Raw genomic sequence first — 22426 nt, 5'->3', positions numbered from 1 at the left:
AATGCTCTTTGTGTCTCTATGAAACAGACTTCAGGCTACAAGAACACCACCTAGAGTAAGTTGATATTTCCTAAATTGCTAGCCAGTTTATGTCACAAAGCAAGCTCACACTTATTTAGCAATATGATACCCTTAAGAATATATACATAATTCTATTATACACCAAACCTTTCTAGGCTGTAATAAAACACATACATTTTGTAATCACTTTATTTTCTACCAAGATTTAATAACATCAAAAGTCTACTTAAGGTAACAGAACCTTTAAAAAAAATCTTTTACTCAATATACTTCCTGATGCAAGGTAAGACCTATGTATTTAAGGACTACTCCATGGTACACCGGAAACAAAATGGAAAATCTTCTGGATAGTGTTGTGCTCTGAATGGGATGGAGGATTGGGAGGAGTAAGCGCATGAGAAGCTTGACAGATCTTTATTGTAACAAGACAGAAATAGTTACTGACATTACTTCTGATGTCTTAGCTTTCCTGAGCACTTTGTGTACGTAGCTTTACCAAAACTTCATTTGCCGTGATTCCTGTTTGGATTGAACTCTTGCCACTGTCCCACAGTTTAACCAATGCAGTGCAAACAAACCTTAAAGCACCAAGCACATGCACAAATCAATTCCTATTCAGCCTAAAATCAGGGCCCAAAAGGATAAACTTTTCCTATGTGTGTTGAATGTAGGAAGTCAATAATAATGTTTTTGAAAGGGTAGTAGACCTACCTACAATCATGTGACTGGATACTCATCTATTTATTTAACTCTGCTTGAATTTAGGAGGGAGAGAGAAAGAAAACGGAAAAAAGGTACAGGGGAAGTTAAAGCAAAGAATAAAACTGAAGCTTTCAGCAGGTTTTTTTTTGTTTGTTTGTTCTTCAAGGGTGGTTCACACTTGTTTGCACTTGTCAGCAGCAACAAATATTGACAAGAGAATGTGAAGAAATGAGTTTTTTGTGTAAGTGGAAGGAAATGAAACTCTAAGAAAAGAATACTTGGGATAGCCTCATGGGACTGGATGAATTAAAAGAAGCCATTTGGGAATATGAATTAAGAGTTCATGTAGGCTGTTGGCTAGTAAGAATGGCTCCCGAGTAATGTCAACGGTCACAAATGGCGTGAGTTACCTTAAAGAACTAAATAGTGCTGAATCAGGAGGTGCAGCAGGTAGTTTGTGGGGAAACTATAACTGGGACATCCTACCAAGTGTTTAAAGATGCACTTGATCTACTGGGAGAGGATACCCACAAACCACTTCAGCCCACAATTGGAAAAGACACCTATTTATTTTTCTGAAAGTTTTCGCTACCACAAACGTTACTCCACCAGTTTCCTCACGCAGAGTTTTTATTTCTATCATCTATATAAAGTACATGCTTTTAAAATAGCCTTCAGGTAAGCCAAACCAAAAGCTAAAAAAACAATCTTGTTAAACTAAATTTGTTAGCTGATGTATTCTGAAGATCATTGCATCAAGTACATTGCATACAATAACTGATTATCAGTAAAGTCATGTCAATCTTATTAGATTCTGACTTTTTTCACATCTGCAGTTCTCACTGAGATAGTGGACCATGTGGCTTCCTGGTGATGCTCCATTATAGTCAACATAGCTCAAGGATGCATGTGGCTCAGTGTCTTTAAGGGCTTTGTTGAGACTGGTTTGTGGTCTAAACTATTGACTCTGGTGCAGTTTGTTTTTGACATCACAGGTAATCCTGTGCAAAAGAAGGCTAGCACAAGTCCTATCCATTACTTATGTCCCACTTAAGCTGTCAAAATGCCAGAGGTAGACTTCGCTTAAGAGTGAATATAGCATATAATATATGCTTCAAAGGTCATTAGTTTAGTGGCACTTAAGGAAAATAAGGAAAGATGATCTTACCAGTAGGATGCTGAACACAGATTCATGAGACATGGATTCAGTTAATTGCCTATCCACAAAATTCCTGTGTGACCTTCAGAAAATCATTGTATCTACCGTGTGCCTCAGTTCCTCATCTGTGAAGTGGGGATAATACTTCCCTATCTCACAGTGGAAGTGTGAGGATAAAATCCATTAACACATCTGAGGGGCTCAGATACTTTAATGACAAGAGCAATATAAGTATTCAGATAGACAGAACCCTAACTGCTTGTCAAGGTGGTTAACCATACGGGGAGACTTGTTCACTTCTTCAGTATTGCCACCCACAGGTATTCAAAAATCATGGGATTGGTGCAAAAATCATGAGATTCTTACCAGAAAGCAAACATTTTTCTTCTTGTTAGTCTGAGCCTTTAGGCTGAAGCTTTTCTCTTTTCTCACTCAGAACTACAAAGCTACTTAAAAACATTGAAAATTTAGTTTCTTGTATTCTAGCATGACTGAAGCAACTGGAGTTTTAACAAAAATATCAAATGTTGTGACTCCCATAAAATCATGAGAGTTGGTAACACTGTTAAATTTTACACTCGTGTAAATGGCCACCCATGCTGCAATGGAACAGTGAATTTGACCATTGACTACAGCTGGAGGCCTGCACAGTTTATATTTTATTACCCCACCTTTACTTTCAAGCATGTCCCCACAGGTGTATCTTTTCAGGATTGAGACCTATGTACGTAAACTTACATTTGATGAGTAGTACTATTGACTTCACTGTGTATAGTTCAGCACATGCATAGATCTTTTCCGGATTGGGGACCACAGTCCAGATGGATAAGGAAGCTTATTGATTCATTACCCATTAAATACAGCATATGGTCTGTGATCTAGTATTTTATGAAACTCTAAACTCCCTTTCATGTTAAGGATTTAGAAACAGTTTCACTGGCAAGTATGTTCTCAGAGCGTGTTTCATATTGCCTAGTGAGTTCACATGGCTGGAGACCAGCTCACTCCCAAATAATTCATATTATAAACAGATCAAATATTTTTAGTTATGCTGACAAACTACAAATTCCTCAAAAAGAGAAACCAGGTCAGTTTATTCAAGAGGCTCTGAACTATTTGGTTTGGTTTTGGTTGTTTGAATGGATTAGCATTAAAATGGACCCGCTGGAGCACTAAAATTACCTCTTAAAAAACCAAAAAATCAGCATTTTTTTAAAAACTCTTAAGCTCCATAGTCACTGATAAAGATCTAAAGGGGTTGTTCACGCTAAAATGGCATGGGGAGGAGATGTCTAGACAGAGAGCAAGGAGGAAGAATGAAGTTCAATGTGACAGCACTCATGTTTGCTAACTAGGAGGCCTGCATTGGCTGTAGGTCCCCCGCCCCCCCAGCTAAGTGCATAAAACTGCTGAAAAACAGGACAGGTGCATGAATGGGGAGGGCAGTAGCCAGGACAATAAGGTATCAAACTCCTTGGTTCAAATTAACATATGGGATTTTTATATAGCTGATAGGAAGAAGGAGGTGTTTTAGGTGCATATATGTCTTGTATAAATATATACATGCACATGGGATAATATTCCATTATTTACTGTATTATATAATGTATCCTATCATGTACTCCCAGTCTGAGGAAAAAACTTCCATTTAAGTCAATAGGAATTTTGACCTTGTAAGGCCTGAAGGAAATGACCCATAGAAAATACAACAGGATGACAGCTCTCATTTGCATAATTGAATTTACTCAGTTTTCCTACAGTGCATAACTATAACATCAAAAATAGTTGAGGCAAATTTTAACAAACAATAAACAATTCAGTTTGTACTACCCTCAGAACTGTAACTCAGTTTTAACCCTGACCCCCTTTCAGTAAAATTGTGAGGAATTTTACATTTTAAATTATAAATTTAATTTTATATTTATAAATAAAATTTGCCAGAATTGCACTGCAATAGCTTAGCTTCACTCATAGTCAATGAAATTGCTACGAGTGGCAGATACTGTTTTCAGTCCACCAAGATATTATAATTGGTTTCATTACTATACTTCACCAGCTTGAAATAATCATTTGGGAAGCCTGTGTGGATAAGAGAAGTTTAAACATGTGCTGACACTTCTTATTTTAGTGCACTTGTTAACTACATTTGAAATGAGAGCAGACATTGCTGCAATAACCCTGGCAGAAGACATGTCATTAAGCTTTGCACCAACTGCAGAGTCTGAGGAGCGACAGGCAAGAAATTATACTGGAAATATTATATTACATGATCTACTTTTCACAGGCAAAATTGAAGCTATATTTTTAAGGAGCACACTAGGAGAACATGTTTTTGTACATCAAGTACTGAAAGCTCACCATATTTGCTGTTGACCCCTGACCTGATCATTGAGGATCTATAGTTTTTGGTAAAATATAACTACCCGCTAAGCATGCTTATAGAACTAATAAGGGAAGTTACTGAAGCTGAAGAAGGGGAACATAAATAATTGGATTAGTAGACTTTGTTATCGTTAGACGCCTGTTTTGTTGGGGTGCAACCTAGTGTGAGAGTCCTGGTGGTAACCATACTAAGGCTGGCAGGGTTAGTTACAATAATATAGGCTGAGGAACTTTCCATAGGTCACAATTTATGCCTTCTCATTCTGCGTAAGTAAACAAGACTGGAAGGGTATGAGTACAGTGCAAGTTGCACAAGTTAGAGGGGGTTTGGGCAGCTTTGAAATATGGTAACAAGGTAGTTAGACTGCAATGAAGTATAGGAATTAAGAAACAATTGATGCAAGATATTAATATTAATGATTAGAAGTTTAATTATGGAGATCCAGAATGCCACATGTGATAATGGAAACAAAGGTGAAAGGAAAAATAAGACTATGCATAATACAGAAAGCCACACCAGTATACTTATGTATATTAATTTTTTCTATTATTTCAATTATATTTGTATTAACTATAGCCCATAATTTTGTATGTGTTTCATCAGTTTTATTTTCTTTATTAACTCTAAGTAGCCACCTGGGGGGAAAAAAACACTTGTATCTGTGATGAGCAATAATATTTTTATAATTGTAATAATTATCAGGCTAGAACCATTTCCACACTTTGGGGAAAAGATTCTGTTACAGTAAAGCACATTCTTAACTTTAGGAATAAGAACAGAGACATTGATTTCATGGGGCCTAACAGCATGCTTGAGGTAAAGCAAGTGCTCTGCTGGGTTTGGGGCATGGAGAACATCTCACATTTAATGCCTTGGAAAAATATAGGAATAAAGGAAGAACAGTATCTAGCATGTCTACCAGCCACAGCCTATAAAATAAATTTATTTCTACATATTTGACCCATAGTTAGTGTTGGAACTAGCTCTCTATAACAAGCCGCATTTTCAACCTCGTCACATCACAAAGTCTCCCAACAGACACTAATTTCCCTGAAATTTTGCATGATGTATCTTCTACTAGAAAAAGACCAAGAGATTGTGGTTTATCAAGGCCCTATTCAGCAGAATTATTTAAGTGTGTGTTTAAAAGCCATGCTGAATTGGGGCTGAATGTGCTAAGTGTAAGTGAACAATGTGCCGTTAAAGGTGAACAAGAAAGTAATTCATAATAGCATGTGCTTTCAGCCCCTCTCCATTCCCAAGATACCCTGAGAATAACATTGTTCTTTTTTCCATAACAAACATGGAGTATACCCCCCCAAATTGGGCACCAAAGAGAGAGAGGAACCTCGGTGAATCTCCAATAGGTGTAAATGGCTATACCAATGCTGGAACTCAGTAAAGATTGTCAATCTTTCTAGCTGATTCAACTCAAGTAAGAACCTCTGTCCAAACTGAGCCAGGGAGGCCCTGAGGAAACACAGCTTTCCTGATGTGGCCACCTAGTATATGGACTCTGCCTTAGGGAAGAGTTTCCTACTCAAGATCCCAATAAGTCACTGAAGCAATATAGTTAGGTTGGATCACAGATGCCAGCCAGCTCTGCGTAAAGCAAGCAAGGAGGGCAGTATTTGTGGCTTAATTCAATACCCTCTGAAGTCAATGGAAAGATTCCCACTGACTTTAATGTGGATCGGTGTTGGATCGGTTGTGTGTTGGATCGGTCCCTTGGCCCACAGCGTGAGCTTCAAAACAAATAGATGGAGCTGGAACACTGGGTTTGTTTTAAACTGAAATATGGATATTAGCATATTTTGAGGTTTGCCATATGTCAATGACATTAAATGAAACATATAGAAAGGCAAATAAACAAAGGGATTGTTATTGGAATCAGTTATCCTGTCTGTAATTAGGAGGAGAAAGTGAGAACATTCCAGTTTTAGTTTAATTGGGGTACTTCAGAACTTCTTTTGTCATATTATGTGTTTTTTTAACCTATACCTTATTAAATTTTTATGTCTTCCATATTCTGTGCATTTAGTTTCCAGTAAGTGACCACAGTACAGTAGTTTCCCAGCAGTGATGTAATTTTTCAAAGTAGTCCAAGCTGAGTATACTTCAAGGTGTTACATTTTTTACTTCATTTTTTGTCCTTTATATAACTTTTCCTTCAGTAAAGAATTCATGGCTGTTTAAAAATGTTTTTGTAATAGGAAACATATACATACTAATATTCTTTATAAACTGTACATACAGATAGTTCAGTGCGCTGGGTGCAGTGTTATCAATATTCTCTACCATGTGTAACTAGATCAGACTAGAGAAATCTCTTTGCATTTCTGGCCTTTGTTCGAAGTTGGCCCAAATGACAGCTAGTTCTTTAAAGCTCAGTCTGGAAAAAAACAAAGCGTGTGCTGTATCTGTTCAAACTAATTTCTTTCCCAGTAAAGATACAATTCTTTGCTTGGAAGCAGACACAAAATATGCATGGTGTCACTTAGCATGGGACTAAGAGGAGAAATTAGATTGAAAACATATCAGTGGCTATTTATTTATTTTTTTGAGAAGTCTGTAATTAAATATCGGAACTGAAGACTATTATAAAGTACAGTCATTTGCATGCCCCACCCCTCCAGCTGGCCTGTGTATTCATAATTGCTTCTTCCTCCCATCACTATATTTTTCTTTCTCTTTACAAAAACTGTCAAGTATTCATTTTAATAAAGATTTGAGTACATAGTTAATATTTTTATGTAAAATTATAAATAAATGTAGAATAGTGTTTCTGCTTATTACAACACATACTGTAGAATGGGCAGAGGCAACTGTAACAGAAGCCAAGGATATGCCTGCTTTGGCTCAAGAGTTTATTGTAAGCCATTTTGGAGCCAAGGACATTTTGAGGACCAAGGCCAAGTCAGTATGGAGATGGCAGTGTGCAATATTTTGTCAATATGGAAACTATCTAGTTGAATTCATTATATATATATATATATATATATATATATATATATATATATAATGCCTTGTGAATGTATTGGTCTTGATTCACATTCAAGAAGTAGCCCACAGGGAAGAACAGGGAAAAAATCAGTTATATGAAGTCTGATGATAACTTATAGTTCTTAAAAGTTTGGGACACCAGTTAACAATTTGTGCCACTTTCTTCATGCTCCAGTCATCCAACTCATCTTTCTTTTTTTTATTTCTTCATTTTCCACATGAATGCTAAATTTCTCACAGCAAATGGAGGTGTCTCTATGCTGAATGTGAAATCATGCTGCACTATAACTGTCATGAAGTTCTGAATTGTTCTGGAAGATGTTTTTGGAAATAACTTACTTGGAATACAGCCAACTCTTTAGCTGTTTAAAGATTATTTTACACTTTATGGGAAAAATAAATACAAATAGGGGAAAATGATCACAGATCTTTTTACTGGATAGCTCTCCTGGGGTTCAATGGATCTGTTATGCTTCACTTTTTTGTTCCTTTATTCATGTCAGGATCAAAAGAAGGGGAATTGGCACCAACAGTAAGAGCAGGGTCAAACCTAAGGCTGAGAGTAGCGAGGAGTTCATAGTCAAGTTCCAGATCAGGGTAAATACCAAGCATCAGAGTCTTAATTGAGTTTCAGGGTCCAGGTCACAAGGCAAGATCCAAAGCAAACCAAAGTCAAAGCCAAGAGCTCAAGAGCAGGAGGAAGAATGATCATGACACCTACAGGCAATCCACACTGTTGCATGAACACTTCATGGTTCATAAACCCTTTGGGTTTATATAGAGCAGGGAGCCAATCAGAACCTTTGAGGCAGGACTTCCCACAGTCTGTGTCCCCAGCAGGTGGTGGAGTGGGAGCTAGTTCTAGAGGCTGCTGGGTGGCAGTGTTTATTATCTAGTAGCTCTGGAGGCCTGGGTTCAAGATCCCCTTGTTCTTACAATACAGGCCCTCTTTCCCCTATATCAGTTGTATGTGTTTGCATCTGGTTTAGGCTAGAGAAGAGGTACTAAACTAAATTGGGGCTAAGGTTTGGCTCTGACAAGCAATCACATGAGATTGTGAGGCTTTGGCATCCTTGAAACTACAATAGGAAAAAACAGTATTCTGATTTTTAGCTGTCTTAAACACAACCATTGAGTTTGAGTTCAGATTTGGAAATCAATATTAGTTCATCTAATCTTTCTCTTCACCTGTAGATAGATATAGTTCAGGTATTAGTCCAGCCATCCTTTAATCTCTTCCTGCCTTGATAGACAGATACAGTATATATATCCTCTGCTTCTCCATCTTGTCCTGTCTTCAGCTTGCCCTTTCTCTATCTGTTCCAAGGTCTTGTAACCTCACAATCTGCCTATTAATTTGGCTCCTTCTCCAAGAACTTGAGTACTTTCTGCTTCTCTCTGGATCAAACACACCTTGGAAGGTAGGGTAGTTATATTAGTGCCAGTGACCTCATCCACTTCAACATGCATCCAACGAAGTGGGTATTCACCCACGAAAGCTCATGCTCCAATACATCTTTTAGTCTATAAGGTGCCACAGGACTCTTTGCTGCTTTTACAGATCCAGACTAACACGGCTACCCCTCTGATGCTATCCACTTCAAGTGACCTAAATAAAAGCACACTTTATTTGGCATAAGAAAGTGAATAAAGAAGTTTAAAAGGAGTACCTACCTATTCAGTGGCAAAAGCACTATGCAACAATCACAAAGATTGTTCGATAGTATAAAAATATTAACTGTAGTTAATATCATAGTTTCTCTCTCTTTCCACAAGGTGTCACAGCTGGCATGTCTCAGCAAGGTGTGCGACCCTCTTTTTGATAAATCTCACTTTCCTTTCATCTACTAAATGAGGGGTTTACTCAGTTCACTACCCTATCATGGAGAGGACTCCCTCATGCCCTTGAAGCCACTGCACAGTAATGGTATGTGCAACAGGAAGAAACAATCAGCAAAGCAGGTCTTACTGTTTTTTGTTGTTGGTGGTTTTTTTTGTCTTCTCCTGTTTCACAAGTATACTTATTTGCATTCATAAAATGATGTTTTTTTCCTGTTTGCGCCCAGATTGTGGCTCTAAAGCAAAGGTGACTAGCAGGTGGCTTGTATAACCTCTTTATTTTTGACATCTCTTGGAAGAGATGCAAATAAAGAGAGATCCTGTTTTCAGGATAATTTTCATATAATGTAATAAAACACAATATTAAATTCTCTGTGCCTTATTATAAGCCATATTGAGTGGGAAGGCACCAGCCTCTATGACTACATTATTAACTCATTATGCTTTAAATAAAACTGTGGAATCATGGTTATACTGTGCTGGAAAAAGGGAAACACTAAAGGGGCTAATTATTGGCAGAAGGTTAATACTATTTTAAATACACATCATGATGCTTCTGGTTATCTATGCTATGCAGGTCTAGAAAGACCATGTAAAAAGTGTGTCTTCTGGTATTATGGCATTCTTCTTCTCATTTGAAGCCAGAAACAGAAGGAATAGATGCATGCCAACATGATTTCTTTTTAAAGTTATCCAAACATCTAAAGCTCAAAAACCACCTGGTTAAGGTTTGATTTGACTTGTTGAAGTTTTTACATCCTTTCTTTCTTATCCTTAAAAAACATCCACACCAATAGAGCTGTGAAGGCCTCCTGAAAATTTTAAGTAGTTTAAGGTCATGAATAACTAAATATTGATTCCAGTGAAGGCTCACACAAACTGTCTTTTCACCAGATATTGACCATCAGACCCTTTCCAGGAATATAACTAACTTGTGTGTGTTTTTTATGTCTTTCATATGACATTCTTGGTGACATACTCTTTACCAGTGGTCTTTTTCTTGGACATTGGCATTCAACATGTAATGTAAGGTGGCTGACATCTCTGCTGTGTGTGTGTGTGTATGTATAATATGGATAGATAAAGATATTAATACCTGAAAAGGAGGTTTTCCTTCAAACCAGTTTATTTGGACTGAAGAATGACCTCAAGTTAAGAATAATGATACACTTTCATCTGCTTATGCAAATCATTGGTGTGAAGCCAATGCTAACTCACAAGAACAAGACATGGTTTTTATATTCCACTAGCATTTCCCAGCTTTTCAATTTCACTTTGGAGAAGGAGCTTATACAGTAAGTCATGTACAAGTTGCCTGATTTTCCTCTTTCACAAATTAGGTAGAAACTTATTTTTTATCACAGAAAGTGTCAGAAGTGTGTTGTTTTTTATTTATTTTTTTTAAACCACATTATGGCCAATTGAATTTCATACTATTTTATCTGAAATGTGCTGAGGACAAACCTTCAATTCCTAAGTGATGCAATAATAGAATATTAAAAAAAAAAAATCTTTGCAGCACAAACGTTTTTGAAGGATTTTCAAAAGGCACTCAGCATTGGTCTAACTCTGCTCTCATTGAAGTTAATGGTAAATTCTCTTTCACATTCATGGGAATAGAATTAGTCCAATACTTGCTTAATGCTTCAATGTTTCAAAAGCCCTCAACTGTGTCATTGACTCCAGAGTACTCATGGTCCTGACCCTAACCACTTTGGGAAAAGTGGTTCTCATGTTACTGATAAAGTATTGACTGCTTCTGACTGTTTATTTTCAGGTACTACTATCAGTCTTGCAACCAGCTAAGTAAAGAATCTATCTTTTGAAGCTAATCAATTCACTTTGAAATGTATGTATTAAAATATTCCATTTATACAATAGAATAGCCCCTTATTCAAGTTAACAAGCATTAATTTTGTATGACTTTACCAGAATGGAAGATATTTTTGATAAATGTCTCAAATTATTGTAGTTATAACTGTATTTTTCTTACAGATAATGTGGTAATTGTGGATTTGAAATTATGAATGGGTTATTCAGTTGTACATCAAGGAAGAGATGTAGTACTGCAGTGTCATGAGACCTAGTGGTTAAATAATATGACCATACGTTAAACTGTGACCATTTGTCTGTCCGTTACTGTGACTATCAGAGTCTCTGCCCTCAGAAACAGAAGTTCAGCTGTGTCCATTTCACCTCTTGAGTTTCAATAAGCAAAAATAAATTTATTCTTGACTCCAAAATTACCTTTCCTTGAATCAGAGGATTCCTTATTAAAATTCGGGTGATGTCCTGGAACCACGAAATGAAGAGCCAGTCTGGCAACTTAGCCTTGACCTATTCACAGGATATCCTCTAATGCAAACAGAGGTAACCACAGTAAGAAAGGCAAATAAACACTCACTAGAGGGCACACAGCATCCTGACTTCATCAAGTATTCACCTTCATTTTTACTGTCTCTTTCTGGGATATGGTTCACTGAGATGGTAAATCCTTTTTGAAATAAAGAGAAGATATTCTAGCTGCAGAATACAGAAATGGTGCTTCTCCTGCTGGTCTGAAAACATAAGGGAGCCAAAGATGAAGATAAGCTTCATCCCTCTACCCTGCTCCCCCCCACCCTCCTGCTCCAAAGCCCTCCTCAATTTTCTCTTGTAGCTGTCAGATTTTTCTTTAGAATTTTTTCTGAGAAGCAGACTGAGATGACATCCTGGCACCATTTGAAATTAATGGTGAAACTCTAATTGACTCCAGTGGAGCCAGGATTTCATCCTTGGACTCTGAGGCCTGTCTGGGGAAGGAGCTTCCTTGACAATTTTGGATAATTTTTCATTAGGAATATCTCAATTCTCAAGGCCAAAAAAGGCAATAAATTCAGCTAAGTAGCCCAAACCCATGAACCATTCCTCCTCAAAAATCCTGTCCTTCCTCAGCAGGCACTGCCTCCTCCATCTGTAGTTTCTTTTTGTGGAGGAGGCCCTAGTTTTTCCCCCCACTCACTGGTATTATCATGGAGGAATGATAGAACCACTTCCCTCTTCTTGTGTCTTCTGGGTGCTTCTCCTGCATGTTCTCTCAACAACAGAAGTCACCATGGTTCTGCCTTGCCTCTTCCTCCTGGGAGGCTGACGGTGACTGGAGTTTCCCCCATCCAAAAGGGTCCCCCATGACCTTATCCCTTAGAGTACCTCTGTGTGCTCCCTGCCCATCTTTCACTGACTTCCTGTGGTGGCCCCTGGAAACTCCCAAGCCTAAGAAATAAATGCTTTCCCCCTCCCACTCATACCATGGCCCCTTCCTGTCTCCTCCCCAAACTTTGCATTTATGTGATGCACTAAATAGCCTGTTTTAGGTAGTAGTCCTGAGAAGCCCCACAACGAAATAAAACAGCAACCCAAATCTTTTGCACAGGCTGCAGCATTTCCTCAAAGGAGATACAACAGCAGATTTCACCAAGGATTCTTTGTGCATCTTTCTCTTTCTCCCCACCACTCCATCTTCCATCTATTTGTGTTTTGTGTATCCTTTCCTTTTCCTCATGCATTTCTATCCTTGCACATGTTTTTCCTGTCTTTCTCTCTAAATCTTTTTGTCACAGAAAAGAGAAATGAGAACTATATGTTTTATTTTCTTATTATCCACTTCAGCTTTTTTATCCTTTTGCTCCGTGAATGATTTCTGAATGGTTAGCAACAATAGCACTTAAAACATGGGAAGACCTCAGGAGGGAGAAGGGACCTGATTTTTATCACACAGATAAAGTCTTTGTTTTCTTTTTGATACTCAAGTCCATTAACCCAAGATCCTTACCGGGAATTTATCTACAACTTAGAAAAGAATTATTTTATAGCAGCAAGTAAAGAGGTATTCTGAGGTCATTGGACTTCCTTCTGGAAGTGGGATATGCACACTGAGACAACACCTGATTTTAATATGAACATCAAAAGGGAATGTGATTATTTTTAAAATATGATTTGTGTCTTTGATGTCAAAATGAAGGACAATAGTATTTTACGTTGCCTTTGGAAAAGTTCCTGAAGTTTATTTTCACTTTCTTATAATGTCTGTATTCATGATGATTGGCTAACTGAACTATTTTGGCATGTGAAGGAATTATTAATTAGACAACTGGAACCATTTAGTCCTCATTAATGAACTTAGATTACTTCTATAATATTTAATGGTTTCCCACAGCAGATCTAGTCAAACAGACCCAGGGAAAGATTGTCTTATTACATATGAATACATTTTTTCTAATTTTTGTTAGACCAACAAAGAATTAATAGGTACTTTAAAATCTTTCTTTTTTGGAGAGAAGAAGAAGAAGATAATGAGAACAATCCCCACTTCTATACATATAAAGAAATGGACCATTTGAATCATTGCATGCAGCTGAAGCTGGCACACACATTGCTGGTCAAGAGAGAGGCTGGCAATCAATCTCTGTAAAAAAAAAACCTGCTTACTTATTAAGCATTTCTTAAGGCTGGATTCTGATAATCTCACTCGCAGTGAAAAGTACCTCACCTTGCATTTGGTTACATTGAACTCAAGGAGGATGTTTGTGGAGAAAGATAGTGCTAAAGGTAAAGGTATCAGAATTTGGCTTTTAGATCAGTACCCACAGCTTTATCCATGATGGAAACTAAAGATAATGATCTGCTTTAAGAGTCAATGGGCATACCAGCTACTTATTCAATGGGAATTTCTCCATTAAAAATTAATACCTCTCCAACACTTATCCAGTGTATATAAACCTTTTGGTATCCTCACTGTCAAGACACCTCTCTTCTCACCCCAGAAAGTCCTGGCTGCCACACAGGTGGTTGAACATCTGTGCCAATATCCTTCCATTAGGCTGTTTTACAAGTGGTGGGCCTGTGATCTGTTCTCCCTCCTGTGGATATTCACTTTTGGGGTGGACCATATGCCCATTAGCTTCAATTCACTATGTCTTGTCTTCAATGACAGCCTGTTAAGCTTCTCCTCCAAAATGAAGGGGCTCATTGTCAACTGTGAATAGGCAGAAGGCAGTCCTAAATTCTAGTCAGATCTCCTTGGAAGATGGCCTGGCAGCCTTTTCCCATCCTTCCACTGAGCCCACTTTGTTGGCTAAAAATGTAAAGCCTCACTGGATCTTTGGATAATTGCCCTAGCATGCACTGCAAGATAGTAAAAGGCAAGAAGGTACAGTATTTCAAAACAATCCAATGAGTGGGCCCAGCAAGGAGGGTCTACTGTGCAGGGGTAGGGCTGTGATGGAGGGGCAATTTCCTGCAATACATTGGACAAACTTTAATGAATTAAGTTGAAACATTTTAGGAACTGATTGTATTAAAAATGGAAAATGTTTGTGTCTATTGTGGGATTGTCTAGGGGACATGACTAATGTAAATCTTGGGAAAATTTAAGAGCTCTCAAGGAGTATTTTAAACAATGGACTATGACAAGACTGAACTTTTAGTTAAGTAGGTTTCTCAAGAAATCTCTAGAAGGAAGGGTTATGCAAGAATTCAGCCTTTGAAGCTTTATGCACTCTGGACCCTTCTTCCACTGATCACCTGTTACATGACAGATCAAAGATGCAAAAATTGTATAAAGTAACTGTCAGTGAGTGAGCTGATTTTATCCAGCCAGAGCCCTACTTGGAGTCAGGGAGTGATTAGCATGCATGTAGGTTCTCTTTATTGTTTTAATGTTTTCTCTATAATGCCTTTACCTTAAGAATAAATGTGTTTGATTAGAAAGAGCTGTGTTGTAGCTTAACTGTGGAAACTACGCTGTCTGCTGTCTCTGAGGACAATAATAGAGCAGACCTGATTAGGCAACTTGACTTTGCTGGGGAATTCACAATGTTGGCAGCGAGCTGTCAGCCTGGTAAGACTGCTCAGGAGGGAGAGAAAGACAGGTCTTCACCCAAGAGAGACAACTGCTGGGGAACAGGAAGTATAAGCATAGGTTTGTTTGCTGGATCATGGAGGGGGAATACAGTGCATTTGCCCTGAACTGTGATAGGCGCTACTTCTCAAGAAGCTCAATCTGACCTGAAGGCAGAGTAGGTTGAATAGGGACTAGCATAAGCTTGCATTCATACACAAACATTTTTCAAATTAGTTTTTCTGTAACATAAAAATATAATTCTAAATTTCACATATGATCTTGTTCCAAAAAGAATTTTCAGTAGCTTCACATATTATCTAATATACCTATCACCTCATCTAACACTCTCTCCCTCAATATATCTACCTTGGAGAACTGAATCGTAATCACTTAACAGATTGGACAGAAATTTCCAAAGGGATGGTGTAGTGGAGTGGACCTCTCCCCTGCTCTTGCCCTGAAGGGGTAAAAACAGCTCTGGGAGGGGGCTATGGCTGGAGAAAGCAGCTTTTAGGCTTGGCTGATTGGGGGAAGTGGCTGCAGCTGGGGCCATGCCCCAACCAGACTCAGGTGGCCCTATAAAGGCAGAGAAGCCAAGGGTAGATAGTCTCCTTCTGCCTGTAGAGTGAGAAGGGCCTGGCTGCAGGGAGCTAAAGACAAGGCACCTGAGTGAAGTGGGACTAGGGACAGACTGATTTGCTGGGAAGCTCTAGCCTGGAAAGCCCCATGCTGTGGCCTAGCAGAAGGCCAAGGAGTACTAGGGGTTGCAGAGGGCAGCCCAGGGGTAGACCAAGGTAGCAAGTCCAAATCCTCCTTGCCAGTGATGAGTAGGTTGATACTGCAGTCTGTCCCAGGGTGTGGGGCTAGATGATGACTGGCAGTAGCCATGCACTGAGGTGAGGTGGGGATAGAGGGTGGGGGTTTCCTGGGCAGGGGGGACTCTGAGAGAAAGGGGTGACTGCTAGGGGTCAGCACCCCATTTAAAAGGGCACTGGGTCCAGGGAGGGACACAGGGGCCAGAGAACAGGCAGATCACCGGCCTGCAGAGGGCACTCCAGAGCTGCAACAAGTTAATTCCCAGAAGTCACCAGGTGCTGCAGGGGTGAGACCACTCGTCTACAGATGGGTGTGTCATATAGCCTGAATCTATTGATTTGATGTGCTTATGTTGAGTACAACTGAGTTTTCTATAACTGCAATAAAAATATTCTAAAGGAATCACATTTTAATATCTTGTAGGTAGGTTAATAAATTCATAAAGTGAATCATAGACGTAAATGTATAGTAATGAATCATACAAGATACTTTGTATTTTACAGGATTGAGCCCATACTCTGGAAAATGGGGTTTTTTTTGTTTTTAATCATGCTGTATCCAATCTGTCTGAGCCTCAAACCACAAATATCAAGAGAACTAAATATAGCAATAGGGATTATTGTTCATGCTACATTAGTTGATTCTGTAACAAATTTAACCACATTTTATTTCTGGAAGGCTTGACATAGCCAGAACTTAATTTCACACCAGAAAACTATGTGGTAATTTCTTAATTTTCATATTACATTTGCAGAGCTTGGGAGCATGAAAACCTAATTAAACTTTTTTATATAAATTTTCCAAATGAACAATTAGTAATACTTGAGATACATACTGTAGTGCCAGGATTTCCATTATAAGAGATCTTTTGCTAGAGTCTCTATTTATTTTAATGTAAATTAACTATAAAGATTCATTAACATTTTAGGCCTGGTTCTGTACTCTTAATTACACTGGTTTTATGCAGCTGCAACTCAATTAACAGCAGAGAGAATAGGCCTTGGGTATTTCTTTTTATTTATATATATCCATAAAGACCTGTATTGACCAAAATTGCAAATCTGACTAGCAAATAGGAGTAACACACATGGGGGTTTTGTGAGGGTTGGGTTTGTGATGATCAGGAGAACTGCATGGTGAATTGCCTGACAGGTGTGAAGGATGCGCACCTGAGACATCTAGGCAGGTTTTCGTGCATGCTTGGGAGGATCCCATGATTTGGGTTGATGATGCATGTAGGAATGAGAAACACAGACTGCTAGGCAAGAGATTAAAGTTCAGAACCTCCATGTTACTAGTAAAAAGATTAGAAATATCAAGTTGCAGATAAAAGAAAAATAAATAACAGAATCTAGAGCAGGGGTTGGCAACCTACGGCATGGTTGGAACCCCAGGTCGGCAGGACGCTGAGCAAGGCTGGTGGCCGGAACCCCAGACTGGTGGCAGGCACACCCCCCAGCTTCCCCTTCACTGTGCTAGGATTCTGCACCTCCGAGGAGTGTGAGCTGCCGGGGTGCTGGGCCCTGAGCCTGCTGTGGGAGGGACAGCAGTGAGCGGGAGACAGGGGGCGCACGGGGACTGCCGCCCACATACATCTGCTTCAGGAGCCCCCCGGGGGGGGCACTGGGCCACAGCCCAGGCAGGCATGCCCCCCCCCCCCCCCCCCCCCCCCCCCCCCCCCCTCTCACCATGCTAGGGTTCTATGCTCCCAGAAGTGTGAGCCACCGCTGCCTGTCCCACAGCTTCCCCCCTCTGGCTGCCTCAGCGCTCTGCCTGACTGGCATGGTAAGGGGAGTCCTAGGGAGCATGGGGAGTGTTAGATGGGTCAGGAGTTCTGGGGGTCCTGTCAGGGGGTGGGGAGTGATTGGATGGGGTGTGGGAGTCCTGGGGGTCTGTCTGGGGGTGTGGATAACGGTTGGGGCAGTCAGGTGACAGGTAGGGGGAAGGCTCTTAGGGGGGCAGTTAGGGTGTGTGTGGGGGGGGTCTGAAGAGGGGGCAGTCAGGGGACAAGGAATGGGGGATTGGGGATTCTTTCAGGGGCAGTCAGGGTAGGAAGTGGGAAGGAGTGGATGGGGGCAGGGTTAGGGCAGGGGTCTCCCCTCTCTTTTGATTATTGACATGTGGTAACCCTAGGCAAGGGGGGAACTGGGGGGCACATGGGGGCTGGCACCTGCATACATCCACTGCAGCCTGTAGGAGCCCCCTGGGGGGTGCCGGCTGCAGCCTGGGCAGGAGAGGCGGGGTGGGAGGGGAGCAGCTGCTCTCTGCTAGTGGCACCATTGCCTTTGCAGGGCTGCTGCTCCCCTGCACCTCCCTGGGTCCTCCATGGTTAGGGCTTGCTGCTGCCACAAGCAAGATGCTCTGGCTCTCCAATGCCTCCAGAAGGAAGCTTCTCCCTGCTGAGCTGCTGCAGTGGCCCAAGCCCGGAAAAGCCAGTGAGTGGACTTGTGGCAGGAGTCACCAAGGGGGAAGGCTGTGCACCCTCCAGAGGAGTTGAGTGGGCGGGGAAGGGGGAACCTGGTCTGGAGAGCAGCCCTTAGGCACAGCTGGCCCCTGGGGTCTATACAGGCTCATTGGGATTTGCCCCTCAATGAACCGATGTGAGGGGATGGTCGGGGGGGGGAGAGACCAGATGGCAGTTTCAGCTAAGGTGCAAAATATCCTTTCACCGGCCCTGCCCCAGTGGGTGCGTGCACTCCAGGTTAAGAACCACTGCACTAAACTGATAAGATCTGCATTTTAATTTAATTTTAAATGAAGCTTCTTAAACATTTTTTTAAAAAAAACTTATTTACTTTACATATAACAACAATTTATAGACTTCCTAAAACGGTTAAAATGTATTACCGTCATGTGAAACCGTAAATGAGAGTGAATAAATGAAGACTCGACACACCACATCTGAAAGGTTGCTGACCCCTGGGCTAGAGCTTATACTTATTAACAAGTTCTATTCCAGCCTAATAAGGTGTTTCTCACCCAGCGGTCAGTGCTTGTCCTGTCAGAGAGCTGGACTCTACTTTTCATGAGGCACTCATGCTGGCAGAGTTTTGCCTCCACAATGGATACAATCTTGTGCCCTTTCGTCTTCCCTTGTGCAGTCCCAGACTTTGTCTCTTTTCATGATCAGGGTGTTTCATTAACTTCAGCTCAAGGTCCACTAGTAAGACTTTTTTTCTTGGTGTTTCTTTTGGCTTTGTAAACACTCGGATCTGCATCTGGTCCACACTGGGCTGAATCAACAGATGTTGATAGTTGTCACTCTTGATTGAATTAGCTATGAGACCTACTCACCTCAGGTGATGTGCCTCATCTCCAGCAGGCTTCTGGAACATAGTTTACATTTTACATATCTCAAAATATTTCCTGTACAAACATCCTTGCAATAACTATGATGATCAACTTGGTCTTCTCTTCCATGAGAGACAGCACATGACCCCTTATCCCTGAGCCCTGTCCCCCTCACCCTCCCTGACCAAGTATTGAGAACATGATCAGACATGCATAATATGATTGCCTGGGCATGCCTATGTCACTAATTCTGCCCTCTACTTCCTTTCCCAAAAGTAAGTGTGTGTGTGAGGGTCCTTTTTATCTGTTTGCCCACTTTTTTGTTCCTTTCCCTACGTGTTACAGAGAGAAGTGTTTGTGAATGAATATTTATGCAAACATGTTTGCTGCTGCAGTCATCGGAAATAACAGCCAAGGGCATGTGCAGAATAACTAAGGTAGCTTATTGTGTAGTTGTAAGGAAGGAATCAGGTCACCAGTTAGGCACTAATTCTCCAGCTTCATAATCATGAAACAATTCTGATCATAGTGAGAAAAGAGCAACCTTATGTATCTGGCTTTCAAGACACTGGGAAGTTTCCTTTCATGCCAAAGCCAGCCCATAAGTGCTTGGCTCTGATCAGTTTAATTGGCTCATTATAAACATTTTTGTTTGACCTTTTTATTAATGTGTCATCCTGAGCACACGTCTTCCCCAAACTGTCAGAAAATTAGAGATGCCTTTGAAACTCAAATGTGATAGGGAGCACCAAGAGGAACAGACAGCAGCCTCTAACCTTGGATGTTACAGAGAAGAAGCCAAGTAGGATAAACAAAATGTGGCATAAATAAAATGTCATGCCCCGTTTAAACCAATTTTAAGATATCAGAGAATATGCTGTAAATACCAAATTTTGTGGGTTAGTTGTGCCTGTAATAGTCTCATTTTAAATATGGAAGTTTTCCTGTTTCTACTAATAAATTCTGTCTTGATGTAGTCCACTTAAGCAAGCCTACTTTGTTTCTTGGAGATACTTACATGTAATATTCAGCCAGCTAGTGAATAAGCACATGCAGTAACACTTAAAAATGAAACTTGCCTTAGAAAAATTTAGATGTCAATGGCAAAATTTTTCAACTCTCAACTAATTGTATGAGGTGTCATCAAACGACAAAGGTGATTATCAAAATGTATGGCAGACAGAATAATACCTAACATTGGGATTTCCTGATGCTCAGGAATGACCAAGATAAAAGGTATTCTACCACGGCTAACATAAACAAGATTCATGCTAAACAGAACATTCTATTTGGTAGGTTCTTCATTCATAGGCTTGTATCTCCAACAGATGTACAGGCAAAAAGAATGTGAGACTTGGAAATATTAGTGTTCTGGAACAAAATGACTTGGGGCTTAGTAATGGATATAGGGTACTACTGTTCAAGGTTATTTATTCAAATCTGGCCCAAGTTGATAAACAGCAGATAGTAATGACTTTTGATTACTATGTAAAACAAATTGGGGATGTCATGCAGACATGTCTACAAAATGTAAAATGTCACATGATTCTCTTAGACTCAGACTTTAAGGGCAGAAGGAACCATTATGATCATCTAGTCTGACCTCCTGCACAATGCAGGCCACAGAATCTCACCCATCCACTTTTATAACAAACCCCTAACCTATGTCTGAGTTACTGAAGTTCTCAAACTGTGATTTGAAGACATCAAGAGGCAGAGAATCCTCCAGCAAGTGACCCGTGCCCCATGCTGCAGAGGAAGGTGAAAAACCTCCAGGGCCTCTGCCAATCTGCCCCAGAGGAAAATTCCTTCCCGACCCCAAATATGGTGATCAGTTAAATCCTGAGCATGTGGGCAAGACTCACCAGCCAGCACCAGCCAGCACCCAGGAAAGAATTCTCTGTAGTAACTCAGATCCCATCCCATCCCAGACCACTGGGCATATTTATCTGCTGATAATCAAAGATTAATTGTCAAAATTAGGCTATGCCATCATATCATCCCCTCCATAAACTTATCAGGCTTAGTCTTGAAGCCAGGTAGGTCTTTTGCCCCCTCTACTCCCCTTGGAAGGTTGTTCCAGAACATCACTCCTCTAATGGTTAGAAACCTTCGTGTAATTTCAAGTCTAAACTTCCTAGTGTCCAGTTTATATCCATTTGTTCTTGTGTCCACATTGGTACTAAGATTAAATAATTCCTCTCCCTCCCTAATATTTATCATCTTGGCAGGTTCAGCAAAAAGGCCAAAGATAGACTGGGTGTAGAGAAAGCATGGAAAGTCTTGTCCTGAGTGGCACTCACTGAAAAGCAGGGCTGAAGCATATTGGCCAGGTACCAGGAAGAATATTTTATTGCCACTGTCCATACTGAACTAATTCCATGGAAAAATTAAGAACTGGGCTTCTAATGTGAACAGTCTGGTAGATTTCATAAAATCCTACGTTATGCTCCATAATTTCACCTAAACTCAGCTGGGAAATGCTAAACAGAACCTATGTCTGAACTCCGCAAGATGGTTCACAGGACTTCCTCATTTGAGGTGAGGGCCCTTAATTTCAGAAGCTGCTTCCCTTAGCCATCAGAGCCAGAATGTGCATTGAAGATTGTGCAAATGACTGATGCATTTATTTGGGGGAGGATTAAATTAGCGGTTCTGTTTTTATTCATGTTGGTGTTTAAATCTCTGTAGCTAAAGCTGCCACAATCATAGATGCTACAGAATTTAATTTAAATCTGAAATGGTGGAACAGATTTTGCTTATCACTTTTTTCATTCTTGTTGGTCATGAGTTACAAGCTCTGAGGCTATGATGGAAGACCTTGTTGTTCTTATGGAACTTCAGCCATGTTCTTAGGAAGATTAGTCCCTCCACTCTAACTACTATGCTGCTGGTACATAAAGTCCATGAGCCTAGATACATGGTATTCGGAAGGCTTATAAGCCTTCTAATATGAGGCTGTTTTCCTGCACGCCCAAGCTTAGATGGCATAACTTGTGGAGTCTATTACCACTATGCACCTCCTATTTCAGACCTCTGCTCACACAGCCCACAGGACTCTCAAAAGATACAAGCTCCACTGCTATAGAGCTCATGGAGAATATAATATTCTGTCCAAAGTCATCCTTTAGAAGGATGAAACTATTTCAAATGGTTCAAAATCCAGGTGGAAATATGAGGCTGTTCAAGACAATACTAGTGATTCTTTGCACAACCTACTAAAGCCACAGAGTCCCTGGAAAATGCTCCCCCCAGAATCTCTGTTTTTGATTTTAGTGAAAAATGGTTAATTATTTCCAGTGACATTGTTTGGCTCTGTCTTAAGGGTAAA

The sequence above is a fragment of the Chelonoidis abingdonii genome, chromosome 1 (genome assembly GCF_003597395.2).
Source record: "Chelonoidis abingdonii isolate Lonesome George chromosome 1, CheloAbing_2.0, whole genome shotgun sequence".
Classification (NCBI taxonomy): Eukaryota; Metazoa; Chordata; order Testudines; family Testudinidae; genus Chelonoidis; species Chelonoidis abingdonii.
Note: the sequence above shows the minus strand (reverse complement) of the source record.